The following is a 27,883-nucleotide window of genomic DNA, read 5'->3' on the forward strand; positions in this document are numbered from 1 at the left end:
CCTCAGAAGCTCAAGGCATATAATATGGAACAGAAAAAAAAATAGTGTTGTAAACATCAGAATGTGGAGCATATGAGGCTTTGCATCTCACTTTCTCAAAAACACTAATAAGAGATTCACTCCAACCGCCTGAAGAATGAATCAGTGTGGCATGGGCTTCTGCATTATAATCCTGGCTTTTTAACTTACTCAATTAAGCAGGTTACTCTCTAAGACTCAATTTCCTCCTCTGTAAAACAAGGATACATAATTGAACCTACAATGCAAGATACGAGTGAGAATCAAATAAGATAGTGCAGGTAAAATATTTGACACAATGCCTGTTACACAGTAAGTGTACAATTATGAACTTTTAATGTAACAAATTATTACCTAACAATGTATTAATCACACAGAGAAATACACTAAAGTTAGTTACCTATTGCTTCATTACAAATTCCTCCCAGATTTTAGTGGCTGAAAACAAGAAGCATTTACTATCTCACAGGAGTTTCTAAAGGTCAGATCCAGGAACAACTTCTGTGGCTTTTCCTGGCTCTGCGTCTCTGACAAAGTTGCAGTCAAAATGGCGTTTGGGATGTAGACATCTGAAGATTGACAGGACTAAAGGATTTACTTCCAAGAAGACTCACTCATATGGCTGTTGCCTGGAGACCTTGGTTCTTCATTGGCTAATGGCAGGAGGCCTCAGCTCCCCCAAACATGGGCTTCTCCTTATGACATGTCAGCTAACTTCACCCAGAGTGAGAAATTCAAGAGAAAGAAGTCACAGTGCCTTTCATAATCTTGTCTCCGAAGTCCCACATCACCACTGCTGTTTTCTATTAATTAAGAAGCACATCAGTAAGTCCAGGTCATACTCAAAGGAGTGTCTACCTCTTGAAGAATATCAAAATAACTTAAAAAAAAAAAGAATATCAAATAACTTGTGCAAAGATTGAAAACGACAATTTTATTTGTGTATCATATGCATATATCTATAAGAAATAGAAAGCTATAATGTAAAAATTTATTTTTATTACTAAGATGTAATTGATACATAACATTGTATAATATTAAGGCATATTGATTGGATCTATTTATGTATTGCAATATCACTGACACCATAGTCTCAGCTATTTTGTGGAGAAAACATTTAAGATGTAATCTCTTAGCAACCTTGAAGTACATAATACAGTATTGTTGACTATAATCACAATGACGTGCATTAGACCTCCAGAACTTATTCACCTTCTAATTGCAAATCTGTGCCCTTTGACCAAAATCCCCCCAATTTTCCCACAACCCAACCCCTGCACAACTATTATCTGCTCTTTTTTGCAATTTTGGTTATCAGGAAAACCAATAAAATATACAGAATTAAGCAGGAAAAAATGTTTTAAAACATGTTTATAAAATTCAGGGCTAAAACTTTCCTGTAAATTAAGGTAGATAATAATATAAAAATGTAAAATAATAATCTAAACCTGGGGCCCTTGGGTAGCTCAGTCAGTTAAGCGTCTGACTGTTGATTTCAGCTCAGGTCATATTCTCAGCATCCTGGGATGGAGGCCCATGTTGGGCTCTGCATTCAGTGGGAAGTCTGAGGATTCACTCTCCCTCTGCCCCACACCCTGATCATTCTCTCCCCTCTCTAAAATAAATAAATCTCTAAAAAATAATAACTTCATCAAGATAAAAAAACTTCTGCACAGCAAAGGAAACAGTCAACAAAACTAAGAGGCAATCCACAGAATGGGAGAAGATATTCACACATGACACTACAAACAAAGGGTTGATATCCAAGATCTATAAAGAGCTCCTCAAACTCAATACATGCAAAAAAGACGTCAAAAAATGGGCAGAAGACATGAACAGACACTTCTCCAAAGAAGACATAAAAATGGCTAACAGACACATGAAAAAATGTTCATCATCATTGGCCATCAGGAAGATTCAAATAAAAACCACATTGAGATACCACCTTACACCAGTCAGAATGGCCAAAGTCAATAAGACAATAAACAACAAGTGTTGGAGAGGATGTGGAGAAAGGGGAACCCTCTTACACTGTTGGTGGGAATGTAAGGTGGTATGGCCACTTTGGAAAACAGTGTAGAGGTTCTTCCAAAAGTTAAAAATAGAGCTACCTTATGACCCAGTAATTACACTACTGGGTATTTACCCCAAAGATACAGATGTAGTGAAAAGAAGAGCCATCTGTACCCCAATGTTCATAGCAGCAATGTCCACAATAGCCAATCTGTGGAAGGAGCCAAGATGCCCTTCAACAGATGAATGGGTAAAGAAGATGTGGTCCATATATACAATGGAGTATTACTCAGCCATCAGAAAGGATGAATACCCATTATTTGCAACAACATGGATGAAAATGGAGGAGATTAGGCTAAGCGAAATAAGTCAAACAGAGAAAGATGATTATCATATGGTTTCACTTATTTGTGGAACATAAGGAATAATATAGATGACATTAGGAAAAGGAAGGGAAAAATGAAGAGGAAGAAATTGGAGTGGGAGACAAACCATGAGAGACTATGGACTCTGGGAAACAAACTGAGGGTTTTAGAAGGGAGGGGGGAGGGGGAACAGGTGAGCCTAGAGTTGGATATTAAGGAAGGCATGTATTGCATGGAGCACTGGGTGCTATACACAAACAAAAAAATGAATCATGGAACATTACATCAGAAACTAATGATGTACTGTATGGTGACTAACATAACATAATATTAAAATAATAATAATAACAAACTATAGAAATGATCCCTGAAAGTATAGTCTTGGGAGGGAGACAAGCCATAAGTGACTCTTAATCTCACAAAACAAACTGAGGGTTGCTGGGGGGAGGGGGGGTGGGAGAAGGGGGGTGGGGTTATGGACATTGGGGAGGGTATGTGCTTTGGTGAGTGCTGTGAAGTGTGTAAACCTGGCAATTCACAGACCTGTACCCCTGGGGATAAAAATATATGTTTATAAAAAATAAAAAATTAAAAATAATAATAATAATAAGCTAAACCGATAACACCAAATTATTTTAACAAACATGTAGGAATGCAATAAGGATTAAGAAGGAAAGAGATTGGGGAGGGTATGTGCTATAGTGAGTGCTGTAAAGTGTGTAAACCTGGCGATTCACAGACCTGTACCCTGGGGCTAATAATACATTATATGTTAATTAAAATTTTTTAAAAATTATTTTTTAAAAAAAGCAAACAAGACCCATCAAAAAAAAAAAAGGAAAGGGATTATACAATTTATATATCAGGTAAGTTACTGCTTTGATACTAATTTTGATAATTATAGAAATGTAATCAAATACATATTGGATAAACCAAAATTGAGCCACTAGTAAGATTTTTATTATAATGTTTTCGGATCACAAAAGAAATATTCCCTAACATTAATATAAAAAATTTAGAAAACACCAAAAAGGATAAAATAAAAATAAAAACAACATAATCCTTACCATTTGGATGCCTTTTATCTCTTTTTGTTGTCTGTTGAGGCTAGGACTTTCTGCACTACATTAAATAACGGTGGTGAGAGTGGACATCCCTATCTTATTTCTAAATGCAGAGGAAAAGCTCTGAGTTTTCCCCCATTGAGAATGATCTACTCCTCCATTGAGTAGATCTTTCATGTAGATCACCTTTATGATGTTGAGGTGTATTCCCTCTATCCCTACTCTGTTGTAAGTTTTTATCAAGAAAAAATGCTATATTTTGTCAAATTCTTTTTCTGCATCTGTTGAGAGGATCATATGGTCTTATCCTTTCTTTTAAACAATGTGGTATATCACATTGATTGATTTCAGAATATTGTACCACCCAGCAGCTCAGGAATAAATCCCACTTAATCATGGTGGATAATTCATTTAATGTCCTGTTGAATTCAATTTGCTGGTATCTTGTTGACAATTTTTGTAGCCATGTTCATCAAGGATATTGGCTTATAATTTTCCTTTTTAGTGGGATCTTTGCCTGGTTTTTTGAATCAAAGTACTGCTCACCTTGTAGAATGAGTCTAGAAGTTTTCCCTCAGTTTGAGAAGAACAGGTATTAAGTCTTCTTTAAATGTCTAGTGTAATTCTCCTGAGAAGCCATCCAGCCCTGGACTTTTTGTTTGTTGGGAGACGTTTCATTATTGATTCAATTTCTTTCCTGACATAGAATCTGTTCAAATTTTCTATTTCTTCCCTCCTCAGTTTTGGTAGTTTGTATGTTTCTAGGAATTTGTTTAAAAAGACAAATTTAATAACTCCCCTATTGTTGAATGTTTAGGTTTTTTTCAATTTTTATTAAAATATATAAAAATATATAATTATATATTTCAAATATCTTATTATTTTCATTGAATTAAATTCTAGTAGAATTTCAGAAAAGAAACAATATTTAAAACTCTTAATTAATATTGCAAAACTATACTTACAAAAGGTTGTGCCAACTAATAAATACCCTCACGATATTTGAAAGTTCTCATTTCCCCCAATCAAAACCACAATGGATATCATTCATACCTGTAAGAATGGCTGTTGTAAAAGATAAGAATAATGAATGTTGGTGAGGATGTGGGGAAAATGGACCCTTGTGCACCACTGGTTGGAACGTAAATTGGTGTAGCCATTATGAAAAATAGTATTGAGGTTTATCAAAAAATTAAAACTAGAACTACCATATGTTTCAGCAATTCCACTTCTGGGTATTTATTTGAAGAAAATGAAAACACTAATTCAAAAAGATATATCTACCCCATGTTCATTACAGTAATTATTTACAATAGTCAGGATATGGATAAAGAAAATGTGATAGATAGATACACACACACACACACACACACACACACACACACAATGTCATATTATTTAGCCATGGGGAAGAAGGAAATTCTTGCAACAACAGGGTTGGACCTTGAGGGCATTATGATAAATGAAACTAAATCAGATAGAAAAAGACAAATACTATATGATATTACTTACATGTGGCATAAGAAAGACAGAAAGAAAGAGGCTTATAAATACAGAGAACAGATTCGTGGTTGACAGAGGTGGGAGTGTAGGGGGTTGGCAAAATAGGTGAAGGTGGTCAAAAGGTACAAACTTCCAATTATAAAAAAGTAAGATGTTTTTTGTGTGTGTGAGGTATGTGCTTGGTGAGTACAGTGAATTGTAAAAGACTGATGAATCACAGATGTGTACCCCTGAAACAAATAATACATTATATGTTAATAAAAAAATAAATTAAAAAAATAAGTCATGGGGATATAATGATATTGTATTGTATATTCAAAAGTTGCAAAGACAGTAAGTAGATCTAAAAAGTTATCATAGGAAGCCTAGGCAGCTCAGTCAGTTAAGCATCTAACTCTTGGTTTGGGTTCAGGTCATGATTTTATGGGTCAGTGATCGAGCCCCTTTTTGGGCTTTGTGTTCAGTAGGGAGTCTGCTTGAAGATTCTCTCCCTCTCCTTGACTCTCTCTCTCTCTCTCTCTCTCTCTCTCTCTTTCTCTCAAATAAATAGATAAATAAATCTTTTTTTAAGTTTTTTTTTAAGTTTTTAAAAGGTTCTCATCACAAAAAAATATTGCAGCTATGTATGGTGACAGATATTAACTAGATTTACTGTGATCATTTTCAATATATGGTTGACACAAGTTTGAACTGCACAGGCCCACTTATACACAAATTTTTTTTAATAGCTACAGTACAGCATTGTAAGTCTATTTCTTTTTCCTTACAATTTTCTTAATAACATTTTCTTCTCTCTAGCTTCATTATAAGAATTCTGTGTATATATAATATATATAACACAAAAAATATGTTAGTCAACTGTTTATGTTACCACCAAGGCTTCCAATCAATAGTAGGCTATTAATATTTAAGTTCTGGGGAGCCAAAGTTACATTCAGATTTTTTTTTATTAATTTATTTATTTTCAGAAAAACAGTATTCATTATTCTTTCACCACACCCAGTGCTCCATGCAATCCGTGCCCTCCACCACCTGGTACCCCAACCTCCCACCCCCCCCCGCCATTCAGATTTTTGACTGCACAAGGGTGTCAGCACTCCTAACCCCCGTGTGGTTCAAGGGTCAGCTGTATACAAATATTGTCATTGTGTTATGCACCTAAAACTAATATGTTATTATGTCAATTATATCTCAATTTTTCAAAATCTTTTTTAAAAAGTTTTTATTTCCCCATAGGTTTTACAGTGGAGTATCTGCAATTGGATATATTCTGACAGTTTCTCAAAACGAACATTATAGCACATAGTTATTTTCTCCCTATCCCTTCCATGCTACTTCTTTCCTGGACTTTTATGTTTCTGTTAAAAAAGTCTGTCCTTCCAGAGAAACTGGCAACATAAAACAATGTCCTTTTTGAGGTCTTTCTTCTTCCTGCCTCCTATCCAAGCAGTTATCAAATCTGGCCTCTTATAATTCCCAAAATACCTACCACATTCATCCCTTTTCTCCATTCTTACTGTCAATTCTATTAGTTTTCTCCCATCCAATCAAGTTGGATTCTTTTTCCAATCCTATCCTACCCCAGGGTGTGAAACTGTGTCTGGTAGTGGTATCAACACTATCTATTTTGATGGAGTTAATCTAGCTTTGTCCCTTCATGTTCCAAGAGCAGTGCTCAGTATTTGTCAAAGGAGGTGGAGAACTCTGAATATAAATTCTGGATATAAAAATTAATAAATTAGCTTATCACATTACTTCCAAACACCCTGTGCTACTTCACAATATACCCACAGAGTGTTTTGGCACAGAGCCAAGCTTGAGCTCCAAGCAAGGGCCTGATACTATGACATAGCTAATACTCCTGGATCATTCAATTGACCCAACCTAAAAGAATGGAACAGAAATAATTACAGATTATATTAGTCATCTATTGCTGAGTAACAAACTTATCATAAATTTATCAGTTTAAAATAATATATATTTATTATACAACAATTTTTGTAGGTCAGGAATCTGGCCATGGTTTACCTGAGATCTTTGTTTCACGGTCTTTCAGTGGAGTTGTCATCAAGATGCTGGCCAATGTTCTTTCCCACTGAGATTTCCAGAAAACTATGGCTGGGGAAAAAGAAAGCAAAAAAAAAAAAAAAAAAAAAGAGTTCAGTGGTGGCAACCACCCTGGAAAGTTCACGAGAACTTCCAAATCCACTAACTAGGAATATCAGAATTAGACTCAAAACAGAAACCATCCAACTGTCTGGGCGGTTGGTCAGTAAGGATCTGAAAATATTTACTGTTTTGATCATATGAATAGATGTTAATTTGACAAACATCAATCAAACATTTACTATCTGTAATGCACCATATCATGCACTGGAGAAAATTAAGATAAATAAGCCATATATAATTCATGAATTCAGAGAATTCACACTGTAGCAGAAGAAAGGAAGAAACCTATTCACAAAGCACTACGACAACATAGCATGCAATAAAAGTTATAACAGATGGATCCAAAAATAAAGTGCTTGGGTACGGAAAAGAAGGGAAAGTTATGAAATACTGGAATTTAAGTAGGTAATCATTCCCGAGAAGTGGACTATGGAATTATCAAAAGGAATGAGAAAGAACGAAGAATAAATTTGAAAGCAAGCCAGCCAAGGACAGCTTTCATAACCTCTGAGCACTTCAGCACTTCCTATAAAAATACCAAATATTGAAGAGAGCTGTAAAAATACCAAATGTTTTCAGAGAACATGGAACAACCAGAATTCTTATACATTGCTTATGGGAGGAAAAACTGAAAGTTTCATAAAAAGTTAAACATACATCAACCTTATGATCCAGCAGTTCTATCCCTAGGTGTTTATCCAAGGAAAAGGAAATCACTTGTCCACAAAAAACTTGTATGAGATGCTTCATGGCAGCTTTATGCATGATAGCCAAAATTCAGAAATAATAGGAGAATGAATAAACACAAGAGAATTTTTTAGGGAGATGGAAATATTTGCATCTTGCTGTAATTGCCAAGAACAGTGAATGGTTCACTTAAAATTTGAGCACTTCTGGAGTGCCTGGGTGACTCAGTCAGTTAAGCATCTGACTCTTGATTTTGGCTCAGGTCATGATCTCAGGGTTTTGAGGTTAAGTCTTACATCAGGCTCTGTGCTGGGCATGGGACATGCTTGGGATTCTCTCTCTCCCTCTCCCTCTCCCTCTATCCCTCCCTGAACCTCTCTCTCTCTATCTCTCTCCCCTACTTACCTCCCTTCCTCTCTTAAAAAAAAAAAAAAATCTGAGCACTTCATTGCATATAAGTTATATCTTTTATCTGTAAGTTTTCAGTTGGCGGACAGGTACCACACAATAATTTGAACAGGGAAAGTTTAATATAAAGACTTATTAACCATAACAAGAAATTACCTACTAATGGGTAAAGAGAACTCTAAAAGAGTAAATAAATAGAAGATAAAGGCAGCAACCATTATTACCTCTAGGACTAAGGCATAGCACCTAAGGATGAAAGAAATACAGAAGGGCCCCTCGGGGCAGAGATCCAACTTTGTTGGAGAGGGTAGAGCAACTACCCTCACTCAGTGTTGGGGAAACTTACTGGAGGAAGACTTCACCAGGAGGTGTTGCAGCTCAGGACTCACTGCGAATCCTCCTGTAGAGGTTGTGAGCTGAGAAGCTACCCTCTTAAGAACTGGGTAAGGCTGGCCACAGAGAAATTCCATGCAGCACAGCTCACTTGCGAAGCTATCTCCTGGGATGCTGAGGAATGCTGGCCAGGGGGAAATAAGTGCTGGCCCATTGCCCCGCTGTTCCCAATGGTCATACACTGCAGAAGAATTTAAGCAGAGCACACTAAGAACCAGAAGAAAAGTCTGTTCCTCCCCCAGTATCTTCCAGTGCCCTCAGCAACAAAACTCAATATTGTGCAAGCTGGGAAGGGAAGAATGCTCCATATCAAAAGCAGAGCAATGAAGGGTAGATTTAAAATTGAGGCAACAAATGGATAACTGATACACACTTCAATTTTAAAAGTAAGATATATGAGAAATCTAAAATGGTCAAACTCAGAAAAGCAGAATGTTGAATGGTGGTTGCCCAGGGGTGGGGGCAGGAGGAGACAGGGAGGTATTAGTCAGGGGGCACAAAGTTTAATTTATACAAGATGAATCAGACCAGAGGTCTGCTGCACAGCTAGAGTTAACCATACTATATTGCATCCTTAAAAATTTGCTAAGAGGATGCTGAAAGAGGGTGGTAGGAAACTTTTGGAGGTGATAGATGTGTTTATGACAAGGACTGTGATGATTTGTTGTATACTTTCCTCCAAACTCATCAGATTGATATGGTAAATATATACAGCAATTTGTATGTCAATCATACCTCAATAAAATGGTTTTTAAAAAAGAAAGAGGAAGGGGCACCTGGGTAGCTCAGTGGGCTAAACCTCTGCCTTCAGTTCAGATCATGATCTCGGGGTCCTGGGATCAAGCCCCACATCTGGGCTCTCTGCTCTGCTGGGAGCCTGCTTCCCCACCTTTCTCTGCCTACTTGTGATCTCTCTCTATATATATCAGATAAATAAATAAAATCTTTAAAAAAAAAAAAGGAGGAGAAAGAGAAAGAAGGACATAGAATTTAGGGTTTATGGGAGATGGCAGAATTAACTAGAGCAGATGTAACTGACTAAATTTGAACTATAATTGACAGGTGGTAGACATTAAGCATTTGTCCAGGTTGCACTAGGCACTGTTATCTTATTTAACACTCATAGAATGTACAGAAGTTACTTATTATTGTTCTCATTTTAGTGAGGAAACTGGGACTCAAAGGGAATAATTAAGTCATCTTTAAGGTCACAGAGCCAGATAGGGATGGACTCAAATTTTGAACCACAACTCTGACTCTGAAGTCTCACAATGCATCTCATTGATGATGCAGGATCATGCCAATACCAAACTGGAAAGTCTGGTCCCCAGTAATTACATTTATACTTCTCCTAAGTCTCTACCATTGTAAACAAGACACTACAGGACCAGTTTCAGGTGGTGCTGCATTTTGATCATCTCAGTGAAGAACTGAAAAGAGCTGTTTTCCCATTCAACCAAGAATAACATCTGTTATGAATTGAATTAGTTACCTATATGGACAATAAAACAAAATAAGATGATTTTTAAAAAGGGAAAAATCTACTTTAAGGCAGTTTTTCAGATAAGCACATATTGTCTTTATTCCAGGGACAAGAACCAGAAACTCTGCCTAATATTCCTCGGCTACTATAATTTTGATATCTGATATACCTCGAGACATACAAGCCATTCCATGTCCTCCTGATAAGCAAGGAATAATGAATACCATCAATCTTGTGACAATTTTCCTTGTTATAAAGCAAATGCCTATTAGTAAGGTCTGATTAGAGTTACCATTATCATTACATTATCTCGTTCAGTTCCCAATCTGGGAGCCAGAAAATTATAATGTGTGTGCCATATTACACAACCACGAAGTTACTCATGAGTACATAGTGGACCACCAAAAAATATAAGATCATACGCTCTACTCAATTATTTTGCCATAACTGAATAATAACACTGATTCACTGTTTCCCTGGAGATTGCATCCATTTTCTATATTTTATATATCACCTCAATGCTGGTGATTTCAAAATTCATATCCTTAGTATTGAACTCTCTCTTGAGATCAAGAGTCTTGTCTTATTGAATACCTGGATGTCAAATATGATTCTCAAATTTAATAATTTCAAAAGGGAACTGTTGATCTATTTCCCTTCATCCTTTTAGGGCTCATCTACCTAGCTGCCCAAGCCAAAAATCTAGGAGTTATTCTTTTTTTTTCCTGAATTTCTTGAGATATAATTGACATATAACATTGGACAAGTTTAAGGTACATAATGTATTCATTTGGTACATTTAAAAATTGCAATATAATTCCACCATAATGCTAGCTAACATCTCCATCATATCACATGATTATCATTTCTTTTTTGTAGTAGGAGGTAATAAGATCTAGTCCCTAGGAATCATTCTTGATTCTTTTCTTCCCTTCATCATCTACATTCAATTCACCAGCTAGTCACACTGGACCTAGTTCCAAAATGTGTTGAATTCTTCCTCTTCTTTCCAGATATACTGCTGCTTTTCTACCCCAAGTTGCCATCATTTCTCACCTAGACTGCTGAAATAGAACTGCTTGGCTGGCTTATTCCCTAACTCTCCAAAATTCATTCTCATTAGAGCATGCTGCTTAAAACTATCCAAAAGATTCTCAATGCATGCAGAATAAAATCACACTCCTTAACTTAACTCCTTAACTTAACTCATATAGTGAGATCCACTATAAGTGATATAGATAAGATTTATGATAGGAGAGAACCCAGAAATGGACCCTCAACTCTATGGTCAACTAATCTTTGACCAAGCAGGAAAGAATACCCAATGAAAAAATAACAGTCTCTTCAACAAATGGTGTTGAGAAAATTGGACAGCCACCTATAGAAGAATGAAACTGGACCATTTCCTTACCATACACAAAAATAGACTCAAAATGGGCGAAAGACCTAAATGTGAGACAGGAATCCATCAAAATCCTAGAGGAGAAAACGGGCAACAACCTCTGTGACCTCGGTTGCAGCAACTTCCTGCTAGACACGTCTCCAAAGGCAAGGGTAACAAAGGCAAAAATGAACTATTGGGACTTCATCAAGATAAAAAGCTTTTGCACAACAAAGGAAACAGTTGACAAAACCAAAAGACAGCAGACAGAATGGGAGAAGATATTTGCAAATGTCTTATCGGGTAAAGAGCTAGTATCCAAGATCTATAAAGAACTTCTCAAACTCAACACCTGAAAAACAAATAATCCAGTCAAGAAATGGGCAGAAGACAAGAATAGACTTTTCTCCAAAGAAGACATATAAATAGCCAAGAGACACAGGAAAAAAGGCTCCACATCACTCGGCATCAGAGAACTACAAATCAAAACCACAATGAGATACCACCTCACACTAGTCCAAATGGCTAAAATTAACAACACAGGAAAAAAAAAAAGAAATGTTGGTGAGGATGTGGAGAAAGGGGAACCCTCTTATACTGTCGGTAGGAATCTAAGCTGGTGTAGCCACTCTGGAAAACAGTATAGAGCTTCCTTGAAAAGTTAAAAATAGAGCTACCCTACAACCCAGCAATTGCACTACTAGGTATTTACCAAAGAATATAAACATTGTAATCTAAAGGGGCAACCCGTAACCCAATGTTTACAGCAGCAAGGTCCACAATAGCTAAACTATGGAAAAAGCCCAGATGTCCAACAACAGATGAATGCATAAAGAAGATGTGGTATGTATGTATGTATGTATATAACACACACACACACACACACACACACACACAGGAATATTACTCAGCCATCAAAAACAATGAAATCTTGCCATTTGCAGTGACATGGATGGAACTAGAGGGTATTATGCAACATGAAATAAGTCAATCAGTGAAAGAAAACTCACTCATCTATGGAATTTAAGACACAAAACAGAAGATTATAGGGGAAGGGAGGGAAAAATAAAATAAGACAAAATCAGAGAGGCAGACAAACCATAAGAGACTCTTAACTATAGGAAACAAACTGATGGTTGCTGGAGGGATGGAGGAAGGATGAAATAACTGGGTGATGACATTAAGGAGGGCATGTGATATAATGAGCACTGGGTGTTATATGCAACTGATAAATCACTGAACTCTACCTCTGAAATTAATAATATACTATATGTTAATTAATTGAATTTAAATAAAAGTTTTAAAAGAGAGAAAAAAAAATACTTATCATAGGGTTTTGGCACAGAAATTGTGAGAGCTAGTAAAAGAGTCTATGTAAGAGTACAGTGTCTATATCTGATGCTGGGCCTAAAAGGAAGGAAGAATGTGAAGTGAGGGAGAGTAAGAGCTGTGGGATGACCTGGAACCCATTAAAATGAACTGGAACTTGTGTCTGTCTTTCACTACATTCAGGCCTCAATTTCAATGATGTGACTGACCTGAAGAAAAGGCTTGCACTCTTTAATTTGAATTTGCACACATACCTGGCCTACACATAGGAGGAGCTGAAGAAGGAGATCCAGCAACCATTGGAGTATCTGCTATTCTGTGCCACCAGTGTAAGCCAGCAGATCAGAGACCACATGCAAGAACTACAACAGAACATGACGCTCCACAGACCTTCTGAACACAGATGTGGCCACTGCTTTATGTACACTTCCCAAAGCTCATGCAGATTTCTCTTGTGGCCATCCCTACTTAGAACCACATAAGGTAGGGAATGTTTGGAAACCCAGGTCCAACTCAGGTGCATTAATACAATATAAAACCACCACTGGCCACCTTTTGTCAGCCTGGCCCAAACACACCTCTTTTAACCATACCTAACTTCCAAATAATGACAGTAGAAAAATTGTGTTCTTGTCTAATATAATGCAACTGTCCTTTGTCAAAGTGAAAACATACTAATCCTCTCAAGAGTCTGCAAAATTCTTTATCTGTTTTTTCAGTGATATTCATTCTTCTTGTAGCTGAGTCACCCTCCCCTTTGATATCCTGTAACACTGAGTTCTACAAAGTGGTTTGCTGTAAATGTCTAGTAGGCAGTTCTCTGAGGGGAAAAAAGCCACAAAACAGTGTTTGCCAGTCTCTGTTGTATAAACACTCCCACTGTGCCCAATTTCATACCACTAGTATGATATCACTTAACTCATTTGGGAAGAGATATGCAGTAAGTAGCATGTCAATATGTGGAATTTCCACCATATGGATACAGTATATATAAACCACCTCAGGAGTACAGATAATAATGATTAGAAAGTGATGTTCTGAGTATTTATTACCATTGTTTTAATATAATTTATTTAATTATAAGTTTATATAATATAATTTTATATTGACTTTACTAAGGCCTAGTAGCGAATAGCTGTCTACAGAGGATGGCATTGATATGTACTAGGGAAGCACCTAATGGAAATAATCAGTCCCTCGCAAGGCAAATACCTCAAGAGAGGCAAAGAGAGTCTAATATTCTCAGGTAGGAGAAGTAGAGCTGCTGCTACGGCCAGAGGAAACTCATAATTTACAGGTTAAAGATTCCTAGCTTCATCAGAATTTGCCCATATATCTTTATCTCAATTATCAGGGTCCTGCTTCTTCCTAATCGATACAAAGGACCTTGAAAGGTGGGAAACTCAATTTATCTTATTTATTCAGCAACATACAAGCTTTGACTTTGGGATTTTTTTGTTTATTTGTGCATTTTCAGAAATCTCAGTCCTGCATAATAGTTATAGAAGCTTTCTGGAAATTTAAAGCCCTGAACTCCTCATTTTCTTTCTACCTCTACTCCAGTACATATATAAATAACCACCTAATCCCCCTGAATTTCTTATGTTCATTTAAATGTTCCATAGCAGCAACTACTCGGTCCCCTAAAAACTGGCCTTCAATAGGCATTTCATTACAAGTGTCTACAATTTTAGTAACTGTTGTACTTTTGCATGCTATGAACTACCAGTGTCCTCTTTGCCCCTGGAAATAGGGTTATTATGCCTCTAAATGTAATCAGATCAGAAAACCAATTCTAAGACTACAGAACCAGTTCACAGAACACAGAACCAATTCAGAAAACCCTTCCTTAAGATTTCATTCCTCTGGAACCACCTCCAGCACCAAATGTTGTGTCAGTTAGGGTTTGACCAAATTTATTATAGGACTTTGATGTTAAGCAATTGTTGAAAGTGGTTAAAGAATCTATATAAGGCTTGTGTTTCTCTATCTGGTACCCAACTGGAAGTCAGCAAGGCAGGGATAATCTGGAAGAAAATACAAGTGATGGAGCACAAGGACAAATAGGAACCTGAAAGAACAAGCTGGACACCACAAGAATGCACTTGGGAGCCCACTTGTGTCTCTTTTTTTTTTTTTTTTAATTTTTTATTTTTTATAAACATATATTTTTATCCCCAGGGGTACAGGTCTGTGAATCACCAGGTTTACACACTTCACAGCACTCACCAAAGCACATACCCTCCCCAATGTCCATAATCCCACCCCCTTCTCCCAACCCCCCTCCCCCCAGCAACCCTCAGTTTGTTTTGTGAGATTAAGAGTCACTTATGGTTTGTCTCCCTCCCAATCCCATCTTGTTTCATTTATTCTTCTCCTACCCACTTAAGCCTCCATGTTGCATCACCACTTCCTCATATCAGGGAGATCATATGATAGTTGTCTTTCTCCGCTTGACTTATTTCGCTAAGCATGATACGCTCTAGTTCCATCCATGTTGTTGCAAATGGCAAGATTTCATTTCTTTTGATGGCTGCATAGTATTCCATTGTGTACCTCCAGGCCTCCAATTTGGATAATAAGGGAAAAGGTGCAGGAGAGGCTAGTGTGTTCCACACACACACACACACACACACACACACACACACACAAGTCTAGGATTCAGAGAAGCTTGAGGAGGACTCTGGCAGAAGCCAGAGTAGTCATAAGCACGTCTGTTGCCTGCCCCATGATAACAAGGTAAGTCAACAGATCAGCAACAAGTATGTGGAAAATGCAACAGTGCTTGATGGTTCAACCTTCTGGATATAAACATAGCTACAGCTTTTCATTGTTTGTGGCCAACCTTAATCTAAAACTAAACAGGGAAGAGAATTCTGGGAAATGTCATTCCAGCTTAGCTCATGGATAAGAACTAAGTCACCACATTGCCCCACCTCTCTGACATTGCACTCTACTCCAATACACCAACATCTTTCTGCTCTTAGAATACATAACAATTTGTTTCCACCTCTGGGCCTTTGTATTTGGTGTTCCTTCTACCTGCTCTTTCTCCAGATAATACCTAGCTTCTCATTATTCCTTTCTCCACTCACATATCACGCCTTCCCCAATACAAATTATTTCATATTCCTGGTTGCTCTCTATTGTGACGATTTTTAGTTGCTTGGCAAACATCAGTGCACTCCTCTCTCCTTATTAATAGTTGCTATTTTCCAGATACCCGCCCTTTTCCACCAGTACCTCTTCCCAGCTGTAGGAATGTGCTCTAACTTCTTTAAGTTAATTTATTAGTTTAAGTCTCTTGCTCATCTCTGTATCAATGACTGAGGCTAGACTTTATTTGTAGCCTAATAAAGATGATAGAGATGAGCAAAAGACTTAAGCTAATAAATCTCAGTACCTTTCACTGGAATACTATGATGAAAGTTCTACTTAATTCAAATAAGGACACATGACCCTGACTCATACTGGCAGATATCCTCCAACCATGAGGACAACCCATCCTAAGATAAAGAAAGCCACCTCTGGTGACTACAGAAGAGAAGAGTCAAACAATTAGGTCGGTGTTGACACTATTAATCTCCTGGACCAATGAAGCCCAAAACCTTCCATACCTATGTATTTTCCCTTTATATGAACCAATAAATTCCCATGTTGTTTAAGCCACTTTGGGTTTGTTTTTGTTTTTGTTGAGTTACAATTGTCATATAATATTTTTAATAAAAATTATAAATGATGCAATCCTTTCATACTGTTTTATTGTCTTCAAAGGCATATAGTCTTCAAAGACATTGTTATTTGTAATTATCTTGGGTTTTTTTTTTTTTTTTTTACTTTTTGTCTTTTCTTTAACATCCACCTCCTCCACTAGATTAGGAACTCAATGCAAGTAGAGATTTTGAATATTTTACTACAAACTCCTAAAACAATGCCCAGCACATGTAAGAACTCAAAAATACTTAAGGAATTCATGAGTATAATAGATCTATATAGAGTGTTCTCTTTCCACAGCATATAAAATGCGGAGCAGGCACTAATGTTGCCATCAAACAATGGCATGTTTTAATTCAGTGGGTCACCAGTCCCAATTTGCCTTTCTTTTGTTCTGCCTTGATCATTTTGTTTAGAGCTAAGCTGTATGTGAAATACTTTTGAGTATGACACAAATGCTCCATGACTGGCATGTCTGGCATTGTAAAGCATCACGTGGGTGTTCAATTAAAACTTTACAGCTGATGATTGGGATTACTATGTAATAAAATAGCTGACTTTTTAATGTTTGTCAATTCCTGAAGCAAAAGATGCTGATTTTCCATGTAAGCATCCTAGAAACACAGCCATTGTTTTTCCATGAAAGGGTCTTTGAAGACCCTAGGAATTTCCTCAGCTAGTTTTGAGTGCCACAATTTTGAAAAGGAAAGCAACAACAGAGACTACAGCTAATACATAAGAAGATAAAGAAATAAATCTGCCCACCCACAGGATTTATTTTCTAATTTTCCTTCTGCTTTTCATCACTTAGTTTTTATACAGCTTAGGAAAGTGCACAATACAAAGGGCATGGTTTCCAAAAAACAAGTTTTCTCCTGCAGTCTTTAATGTGCCAGAAGGCATGGCAACTAGAAGAGGAAACTCCAGAAACCTGGCAGTACCCAACTGGTTTTCTCTCCTGAAGGACTTCTGTGAGGACAGTGTTCCTAATCTTGATCTTTCATTGCTGTTTGTGGAGACCTAAAGAGCCCTGAGATTGTTAGGGAGCCCCCTAAGCAGTGTCCAATATTCAATAAACATTAACAATGCTAATCACACTAGCTAGCCCAAGAACAATGTAGATTTTTAGGTAGCTGCATTGCAACAAATTTCCTCTTTCTACCATACGCCCACATGGTTTCCTCTTGAAGCCTTCTCTTTAAAGTGCAAAATTCTGTTCCCAAAAACTTAGATATAACAAGGAGAGGACTCAGTAGAATTGGAGGCTACTTGAAATGATTCATCCCCCTAATTCCAGACAAGACCCCATAAAACCACTTCACACCTAAGCATTCAATATTAGACCTCTAAGGAAAGTCTGTTTTTAATATCATCTCTCCTTCCCTAATCAGAAAACTTTTTTGATCACTTACAATTCTGTCTGGAGGATCGTTTTTAAAATTAAATTAGATGAGGTTTATAAAAAGAACTTAACTCTGTGCCTATCCCTGGATACTCCTTTAAAAAGAGTAATACCCTTGTCTTTAATCTACCATTGGCCATTTCCTCTCATGCTTATAGAGAAGATGTACCATTTGCATTTAAAAATCTTTTTGTACTATATGGTGACTAACATCCCATAATAAAAAAAATAATAATAATTTTTAAAAATCTTTTCCTCAGTAACGGTTATGGACTGAAGGCTTGTGTCTCCTCACCCCAAAATTCAAACACCCAGTGCAACTATGTTTGGAGATGAGGCCTCTAATGAAGTAATTAGGGTTAAATAAGGTCAAAAGAGAGGGAACTGATGTGACAAGGTTAGTATCCTTATGAGAAGAGACAACAAAGAGCTTGCTGTCTCTGTTCCTCTACCATTCAAGGACATGGTGAGAAGGCACTTCAATAAGCCAGGAAGAGAGCCCTCACCAGAAATCAATCCTGCCGTATCCTTAATCTAGGACTCCTAGCCTCCAAAATGGCAAAAAAGATAAATTTCTGTTGTTGAAGCAACCCAGCCTTTGGTATTCGGGTATGGCAGCCCAAGCAGACTCATACAGTAACCATTTCTTTATTTTCTTATTTAGGATCTGCAGGCCATTTGGATGGAGATGATATACTTGGATGTTCCTCTAAAAAGGAACAAATGTGTAAATGGAAGGTGAGTTTCATATTATATGAAAAATATGAACTTGTTCACTTTTAAAATATTTTTCTTTTCCCTAATAAAGGACTGCATTCTAAGATACATACCTTTAAAATGTTTTTATTAGTAAATGGTGGTCGTAGTTTCTTTCAGGTGAGCCTTGATTCCTCTTCCTGGATGACTTCTGCCTTCATCCTTGCACTACAGGAAATCATCTGTGCAATCAAAAATTATCTTTCCAATACAAACAATAGTATTCAGACCTACTGGTATCTCAATAAATGAAGGACTTCAGATTGCCTGAAAAAAGTCCTATAATGAAAGCTTGAGAGCCCAAAACACATAACATCACCAGCTTTAGACAAGTTCAAGACATACTAAATAGACTTGACAGAGATTACATTTATCAAAATTAAGCAACATGCTCACTATATATTTCTGATTATTTTTCTTGGTTTTCTTTTAAAATCTTAGGAACAAGCAGAAGATTTGGGGACAGAGAGATTGTGGGGCTTTTAAAAAACTATTTTTAGCACTTGCTGAAATGTTTCATACTAAAGAGAAAATCCTTTCACTCAACAAGACACTGATTAGATCTTTAGGTAACTGTTCCTATAGCAACACTCTACTCTGCAATATTCTATTATTTTTCAAGCCTACCTCCTCAACTAGAGGCTAGAGTTCATTACACATAGCCATCCTTTCCTACTCTCCTATACAATGAAATGTTTCCCATTTTTCAGCTTATTACCACAATGTTCCTTATTTCTTTTCACTTCAATTGTAAATTTAATTAATTGAAAACATTTCACTAAAGCTATTCTACATATTGGTATGAGGTGTTTAACAGTTTAAGAATAATAACAATAGCAATTTTTTATTAACCAAATATTCATGATCAACAAATGTCCAACGTAACCTTACTAACATAAGGACAAATAATGTGATGACTGGAAGGCCAGGATGATCCTTTCATTCATTCAATTATTCAGTAAATATTTAATGAGTACCAACTATATTCCAGAGAAGAGATGGCATGGTAGGCAGGGACAACCATGTAGTAGAAGACAGATGCAATAATCATTTAAAGAAAAAAAAAATTTAGGTACAATTAAAGTGAAGAGTGTGAGGAAGAGTGGGGAGAGATTAAGTGACAAGTATTGGATTATATAGAGTCTCGTAAGCCACTTATATAAAGATAACTCTAAAACTGTAATATAGAAACCCCAAATTTTAGTGGCCTAGGACAATAAAACTGATTTTTTTCTCATTAAATAATCCTATGCATGTGTTCCTGGTTGGTAGGGGTATCTTCCAAAAGATCAGGCTTCCTCCACCTAAGTCAATCCCTGAGACTGGAATCTGTAAGTCTCTTTCACATTTCGTAGCCGTGCTTCACTACAAAGGGTCCAGGAAATGTAGTCCTTAAATAGATAGCTCTTCTCACCAACGACTCTACACTAGGAAAGGGTATCATGAATTTTTAGTAGCTAGCTATTTACTTTGCCACACCATTTGAATAGTTTGAATTTTTTAAGAAGAATGAAAAGCGAGGGGAGGAGTCAAGATGGCGGAGAAGTAGCAAGCTGAGACTGCTTCAGCTAGCCGGAGATCAGCTAGATAGCTTATCTAAAGATTGCAAACACCTGAAAATCCATCGGCAGATTGAAGAGAAGAAGAACAGCAATTCTGGAAACAGAAAAACAACCGCTTTCTGAAAGGTAGGACCGGCGGAGAAGTGAATCCAAAGCGACGGGAAGATAGACCCCGGGGGGAGGGGCCGGCTCCCGGCAAGCGGCGGAGCAACCGCGCACAAAATCAGGACTTTTAAAAGTCTGTTCCGCTGAGGGACATCGCTCCAGAGGCTAAACCGGGGCAAAGCCCACGCGGGGTCAGCGGGGCCTCAGGTCCCGCAGGATCACAGAAGGATCGGGGGTGTCTGAGTGTCACAGAGCTTGCGGGTATTGGAACGGGAAAGCCGGCTACAGAAACAGAGCCGACAGTAAGCTCACAGCTCGGTGTTACCTTGAACCGATCGCAGGCTCGGTGAGCTCGGAGCGCGGCCGGAGGTCAGGCAGACGGGAATAACTGGGCACTGTTCTCTGAGGGCGCACTGAGGAGTGGGGCCCTGGGCTCTCGGCTCCTCCGGGCCGGAGACCAGGAGGCCGCCATTTGTGTTCCCGTCCTCCGGAACTCTACGGAAAGCGCTCAGGGAACAAAAGCTCCTGAAAGCAAACCCGAGCGGATTACTCACCCCGGCCCCGGGTAAGGGAGGTGTAATTCCGCCTGGGGCAAAGACACTTGAGAATCACTACAACAGGCCCCTCCCCCAGAAGATCAACAAGAAATCCAGCCGAGACCAAGTTCACCTACCAAGGAGTGCGGTTTCAATACCAAGGAGAGCAGCAGAATTCCAGAGGAGGAGAAAGCCAAGCACGGAACTCATGGCTTTTTTCCTGTGATTTTTTTTTAGTCTTGCAGTTAATTTAATTTTTTCTTTTTCATTTTTTTTTTTCTTTTTCTTCTCGCCTTCAGGTAAAAATTTTTTTTTTTTAACTGTTACCTTTTTCTTTTTTAACGATTTTTTACTAGTTTATCTAATATATATATTTTTTCTTTTTTACATTTTTCTCAGGTGTTTTCTTTTTTTAAAAAATTTTTTTTTCTTTTCTTTTTTTTTTCTTTCTTTCTTTTTGAACCTCTTTTTATCCCCTTTCTCCCCACTCACGATTTTGGATCTCTTCTAATTTAGTTAAAGCATATTTTTCTGGGGTTGTTGCCACCCTTTTAGTATTTTACTTGCCCCTTCATTTACTCTTATCTGGCCAAAATGACAAGACGTAAAAATTCAACGCAAAAAAAAAGAACAAGAGGCAGTACCGAAGGCTAGGGACCTAATCAATACAGACATCGGTAATATGTCAGATCTAGAGTTCAGAATGACAATTCTCAAGGTTCTAGCCGGGCTCGAAAAAGGCATGGAAGATATGAAAGAAACCCTCTCGAGAGATATAAAAGCCCTTTCTGGAGAAATAAAAGAACTAAAATCTAACCAAGTTGAAATCAAAAAAGCTATTAATGAGGTGCAATAAAAATGGAGGCTCTCACTGCTAGGATAAATGAGGCAGAAGAAAGAATTAGTGATATAGAAGACCAAATGACAGAGAATAAAGAAGCTGAGCAAAAGAGGGACAAACAGCTACTGGACCACGAGGGGAGAATTCGAGAATTAAGTGACACCATAAGACGAAACAACATTAGAATAATTGGGATTCCAGAAGAAGAAGAAAGAGAGAGGGGAGCAGAAGGTATACTGGAGAGAATTATTGGGGAGAATTTCCCCAATATGGCAAAGGGAACAAGCATCAAAATTCAGGAGGTTCAGAGAACGCCCCTCAAAATCAATAAGAATAGGCCCACACCCCGTCACCTAATAGTAAAATTTACAAGTCTCAGTGACAAAGAGAAAATCCTGAAAGCAGCCCGGGAAAAGAAGTCTGTAACATACAATGGTAAAAATATTAGATTGGCAGCTGACTTATCCACAGAGACCTGGCAGGCCAGAAAGAGCTGGCATGATATTTTTAGAGCACTAAACGAGAAAAACATGCAGCCCAGAATACTATATCCAGCTAGGCTATCATTGAAAATAGAAGGAGAGATTAAAAGCTTCCAGGACAAACAACAACTGAAAGAATTTGCAAATACCAAACCAGCTCTACAGGAAATATTGAAAGGGGTCCTCTAAGCAAAGAGAGAGCCTACAAGTGGTAGATCAGAAAGGAACAGAGACCATATACAATAACAGTCACCTTACAGGCAATACAATGGCACTAAATTCATATCTCTCAATAGTTACCCTGAATGTGAATGGGCTAAATGCCCCTGTCAAAAGACACAGGGTATCAGAATGGATAAAAAAACAAAACCCATCTATATGTTGCCTCCAAGAAACTCATTTTAAGCCTGAAGACACCTCCAGATTTAAAGTGAGGGGGTGGAAAAGAATTTACCATGCTAATGGACATCAGAAGAAAGCAGGAGTGGCAATCCTTATATCCGATCAATTAGATTTTAAGCCAAAGACTATAATAAGAGATGAGGAAGGACACTATATCATACTCAAAGGGTCTGTCCAACAAGAAGATTTAACAATTTTAAATATCTATGCCCCCAACGTGGGAGCAGCCAACTATATAAACCAATTAATAACAAAATCAAAGAAACACATCAACAACAATACAATAATAGTAGGGGACTTTAACACTCCCCTCACTGAAATGGACAGGTCATCCAAGCAAAAGATCAGCAAGGAAATAAAGGCCTTAAACGACACACTGGACCAGATGGACATCACAGATATATTCAGAACATTTCATCCCAAAGCAACAGAATACACATTCTTCTCTAGTGCACATGGAACATTCTCCAGAATAGATCACATCCTCGGTCCTAAATCAGGACTCAACCGGTATCAAAAGATTGGGATCATTCCCTGCATATTTTCAGACCACAATGCTCTAAAGCTAGAACTCAACCACAAAAGGAAGTTTGGAAAGAACCCAAATACATGGAGACTAAACAGTATCCTTCTAAAGAATGAATGGGTCAACCGGGAAATTAAAGAAGAATTGAAAAAAATCATGGAAACAAATGATAATGAAAATACAACAGTTCAAAATCTGTGGGACACAATAAAGGCAGTCCTGAGAGGAAAATATATAGCGGTACAAGCCTTTCTCAAGAAACAAGAAAGGTCTCAGGTACACAACCTAACCCTACACCTAAAGGAGCTGGAGAAAGAACAAGAAAGAAACCCTAAGCCCAGCAGGAGAAGAGAAATCATAAAGATCAGAGCAGAAATCAATGAAATAGAAACCAAAAAAACAATAGAAAAAATCAACGAAAGTAGGAGCTGGTTCTTTGAAAGAATTAATAAAATTGATAAACCCCTGGCCCGACTTATCAAAAAGAAAAGAGAAAGGACACAAATAAATAAAATCATGAATGAAAGAGGAGAGATCACAACTAACACCAAAGAAATACAAACTATTATAAGAACATACTATGAGCAACTCTACGGCAATAAATTTGACAATCTGGAAGAAATGGATGCATTCCTAGAAACATATAAACTACCACAACTGAACCAGGAAGAAATAGAAAGCCTGAAAAGACCCATAACCAGTAAGGAGATTGAAACAGTCATTAAAAATCTCCAAACAAACAAAAGCCCAGGGCCAGATGGCTTCCCGGGGGAATTCTACCAAACATTTAAAGAAGAACTAATTCCTATTCTCCTGAAACTGTTCCAAAAAATAGAAATGGAAGGAAAACTTCCAAACTCATTTTATGAGGCCAGCATCACCTTGATCCCAAAACCAGACAAGGATCCCACCAAAAAAGAGAGCTATAGACCGATATCCTTGATGAACACAGATGCGAAAATACTCAACAAAATACTAGCCAATAGGATTCAACAGTACATTAAAAAGATTATTCACCACGACCAAGTGGGATTTATTCCAGGGCTGCAAGGTTGGTTCAACATCCGCAAATCAGTCAATGTGATACAACACATCAATAAAAGAAAGAACAAGAACCATATGATACTTTCAATAGATGCTGAAAAAGCATTTGACAAAGTACAGCATCCCTTCCTGATCAAAACTCTTCAAAGTGTAGGGATAGAGGGCACATACCTCAATATCATCAAAGCCATCTATGAAAAACCCACCGCAAATATCATTCTCAATGGAGAAAAACTGAAAGCTTTTCCGCTAAGGTCAGGAACATGGCAGGGATGTCCATTATCACCACTGCTATTCAACATAGTACTAGAGGTCCTAGCCTCAGCAATCAGACAACAAAAGGAAATTAAAGGCATCCAAATCGGCAAAGAAGAAGTCAAATTATCACTCTTCGCAGATGATATGATACTATATGTGGAAAACCCAAAAGACTCCACTCCAAAACTGCTAGAACTTATACAGGAATTCAGTAAAGTGTCAGGATATAAAATCAATGCACAGAAATCAGTTGCATTTCTCTACACCAACAGCAAGACAGAAGAAAGAGATATTAAGGAGTCAATCCCATTTACAATTGCATCCAAAACCATAAGATACTTAGGAATAAACCTAACCAAAGAGACACAGAATCTATACTCAGAAAACTATAAAGTACTCATGAAAGAAATTGAGGAAGACACAAAGAAATGGAAAAATGTTCCATGCTCCTGGATTAGAAGAATAAATATTGTGAAAATGTCTATGCTACCTAAAGCAATCTACACATTTAATGCAATTCCTATCAAAGTACCATCCATCTTTTTCAAAGAAATGGAACAAATAATGCTAAAATTTATATGGAACCAGAAAAGACCTCGAATAGCCAAAGGGATATTGAAAAAGAAAGCCAACGTTGGTGGCATCACAATTCCGGACTTCAAGCTCTATTACAAAGCTGTCATCATCAAGACAGCATGGTACTGGCACAAAAACAGACACATAGATCAATGGAACAGAATAGAGAGCCCAGAAATAGACCCGCAAATCTATGGTCAACTCATCTTCGACAAAGCAGGAAAGAATGGTCAATGGAAAAAAGACAGCCTCTTCAATAAATGGTGCTGGGAAAATTGGACAGCCACATGCAGAAAAATGAAATTGGACCATTTCCTTACACCACACACAAAAATAGACTCAAAATGGATGAAGGACCTCAATGTGCGAAAGGAATCCATCAAAATCCTTGAGGAGAACACGGGCAGCAACCTCTTCGACCTCTGCCGCAGCAACATCTTCCTAGGAACAACGCAAAAGGCAAGGGAAGCAAGGGAAAAAATGAACTATTGGGATTTCATCAAGATCAAAAGCTTTTGCACAGCAAAGGAAACAGTTAACAAAATCAAAAGACAACTGACAGAATGGGAGAAGATATTTGCAAACGACATATCAGATAAAGGACTAGTGTCCAGAATCTATAAAGAACTTAGCAAACTCAACACCCAAATAACAAATAATCCAATCAAGAAATGGGCAGAGGACATGAACAGACATTTCTGCAAAGAAGACATCCAGATGGCCAACAGACACATGAAAAAGTGCTCCATATCACTCGGCATCAGGGAAATACAAATCAAAACCACAATGAGATATCACCTCATACCAGTCAGAATGGCTAAAATCAACAAGTCAGGAAATGACAGATGCTGGCGAGGATGTGGAGAAAGGGGAACCCTCCTACACTGTTGGTGGGAATGCAAGCTGGTGCAGCCACTCTGGAAAACAGCATGGAGGTTCCTCAGAATGTTGAAAATAGAACTGCCCTATGACCCAGCAATTGCACTATTGGGTATTTACCCTAAAGATACAAATGTAGTGATCCAAAGGGGCACATGCACCCGAATGTTTATAGCAGCAATGTCCACAATAGCCAAACTATGGAAAGAACCTAGATGTCCATCCACAGATGAATGGATCAAGAAGATGTGGTATATATACACAATGGAATACTATGCAGCCATCAAAAGAAATGAAGTCTTGCCATTTGCGACAACATGGATGGAACTAGAGCGTATCATGCTTAGCGAAATAAGTCAAGCGGAGAAAGACAACTATCATATGATCTCCCTGATATGAGGAAGTGGTGATGCAACATGGAGGCTTAAGTGGGTAGGAGAAGAATAAATGAAACAAGATGGGATTGGGAGGGAGACAAACCATAAGTGACTCTTAATCTCACAAAACAAACTGAGGGTTGCTGGGGGGAGGGGGGTTGGGAGAAGGGGGTGGGATTATGGACATTGGGGAGGGTATGTGCTTTGGTGAGTGCTGTGAAGTGTGTAAACCTGGTGATTCACAGACCTGTACCCCTGGGGATAAAAATATATGTTTATAAAAAATAAAAAGTTAAAAAAAAAAAAAGAAGAATGAAAAGCCATAGTTTTAAGTAGGATCATAGCATTGTCAGATTTGTATGATTTTAAGATCCCTCTGGATGTTGGGTGAAAAATTAATTATAGTCAGTTAAGAATTTATTGAAGCAATCCAGGAAAGAAATAATTGTGTCATGGACTAGGATGAAGCAATGTAGATAAAGATATTTATAATAGGCAGAATTTATGGAAATTGGTGCCTGACTAGAGTAAGTGTGAGAGAGAAATCAAGAATGATTCACAAGTTTCCATCCTGAACCAATGAGCTCAAAATGGAAGATGAGAACCTTAGTAGGAGAAGATGATGAATATAAGAGTGGTTATGTTGATGTGTTAGAGAGGATGTGGAGAAAGGGGAACCCTCTTACACTTTTGGTGGGAATGCAAGTTGGTACAGCCACTTTGCAAAACAGTGTGGAGATTCCTCAAGAAATTAAAAATAGAGCTTCCCTATGACCTTGCAATTGCACTATTGGGTATTTACCCCAAGAATACTGATGTAGTGAAAAGAAGGCCATCTGTTCCCCAATGTTCATAGCAGCAATGGCCACAGTTACCAAACCATGGAAAGAACCAAGATGTCCTTCAATGGATGAATGGAAAAAGGAGAAAAGATCCATATATACTATGGAGTATTATACCTTCATCAGAAAGGATGAATACTCAACTTTTGTATCAACATGGATGGGACTGGAAGAGATTATGCTGAGTGAAATAAGTCAAACAGAGAGAGTCAATTATCATATGCTTTTGCTTATTTGTGGAGCATAAGGAATAATACGGAGGACATAGGGAGATGGAGAGAAGTGAGTTGTCAGAAGTTGGAGGGGGAGAAGAACCATGAGAGACTGTGGACTCTGAGAAACAAACTGAGGGTTTTGGAAGGGAGGGACGTGGGAGATTGGGTGAGCCTGGTGGTGGCTATTATGGAGGGCACATATTGCATGGAGCACTGGGTGTGGTGCATAAACAATGAATTCTAGAACACTGTAAAGAAATAAAATAAAATAAAATAAAAGAGTGGTGTTGAGACTTCCAAAATGTTAATGTCCAGTAGGAAGTTAGATACATAGATATTGAGCTAAGAGGAGAAATCTAGACCAAAGATGGAGATTATGGAGGTGAAAGCATATAGACACTAATTTGAGGCATGAGAAGGGGTGGTAACCTCAGACAACAGAGAGTCCACAGAAAAATAAATATTTAGAGCACAGGAAAGCTGGTTACCTCCTAAGCCTCAGTGTCCTTATCCATTAAATGGAGAAAAAAATAATCTCTAGTTTACAAAGTAT

General features: G+C 37.7%; 1 long non-coding RNA gene across 1 annotated transcript in view; it reads right to left on the reverse strand.

Moving 5' to 3' along the window:
- Positions 1-351: 351 nt before the first annotated feature.
- The window catches only part of LOC309864814, a 151,557-nt gene continuing 124,025 nt past the window's right edge, over positions 352-27,883 (reverse strand). The window contains exons 2-3 of the long non-coding RNA XR_014311777.1: positions 6,992-7,081; positions 352-821 (exon numbers count right to left, since the gene is read on the reverse strand). This is a non-coding gene — a long non-coding RNA (uncharacterized lncRNA). The remainder of the gene's footprint in view (positions 822-6,991; positions 7,082-27,883) is intronic.

Source organism: Mustela nivalis, assembly GCF_964662115.1.
Source record: "Mustela nivalis genome assembly, chromosome: 5".
Classification (NCBI taxonomy): domain Eukaryota; kingdom Metazoa; phylum Chordata; class Mammalia; order Carnivora; family Mustelidae; genus Mustela; species Mustela nivalis.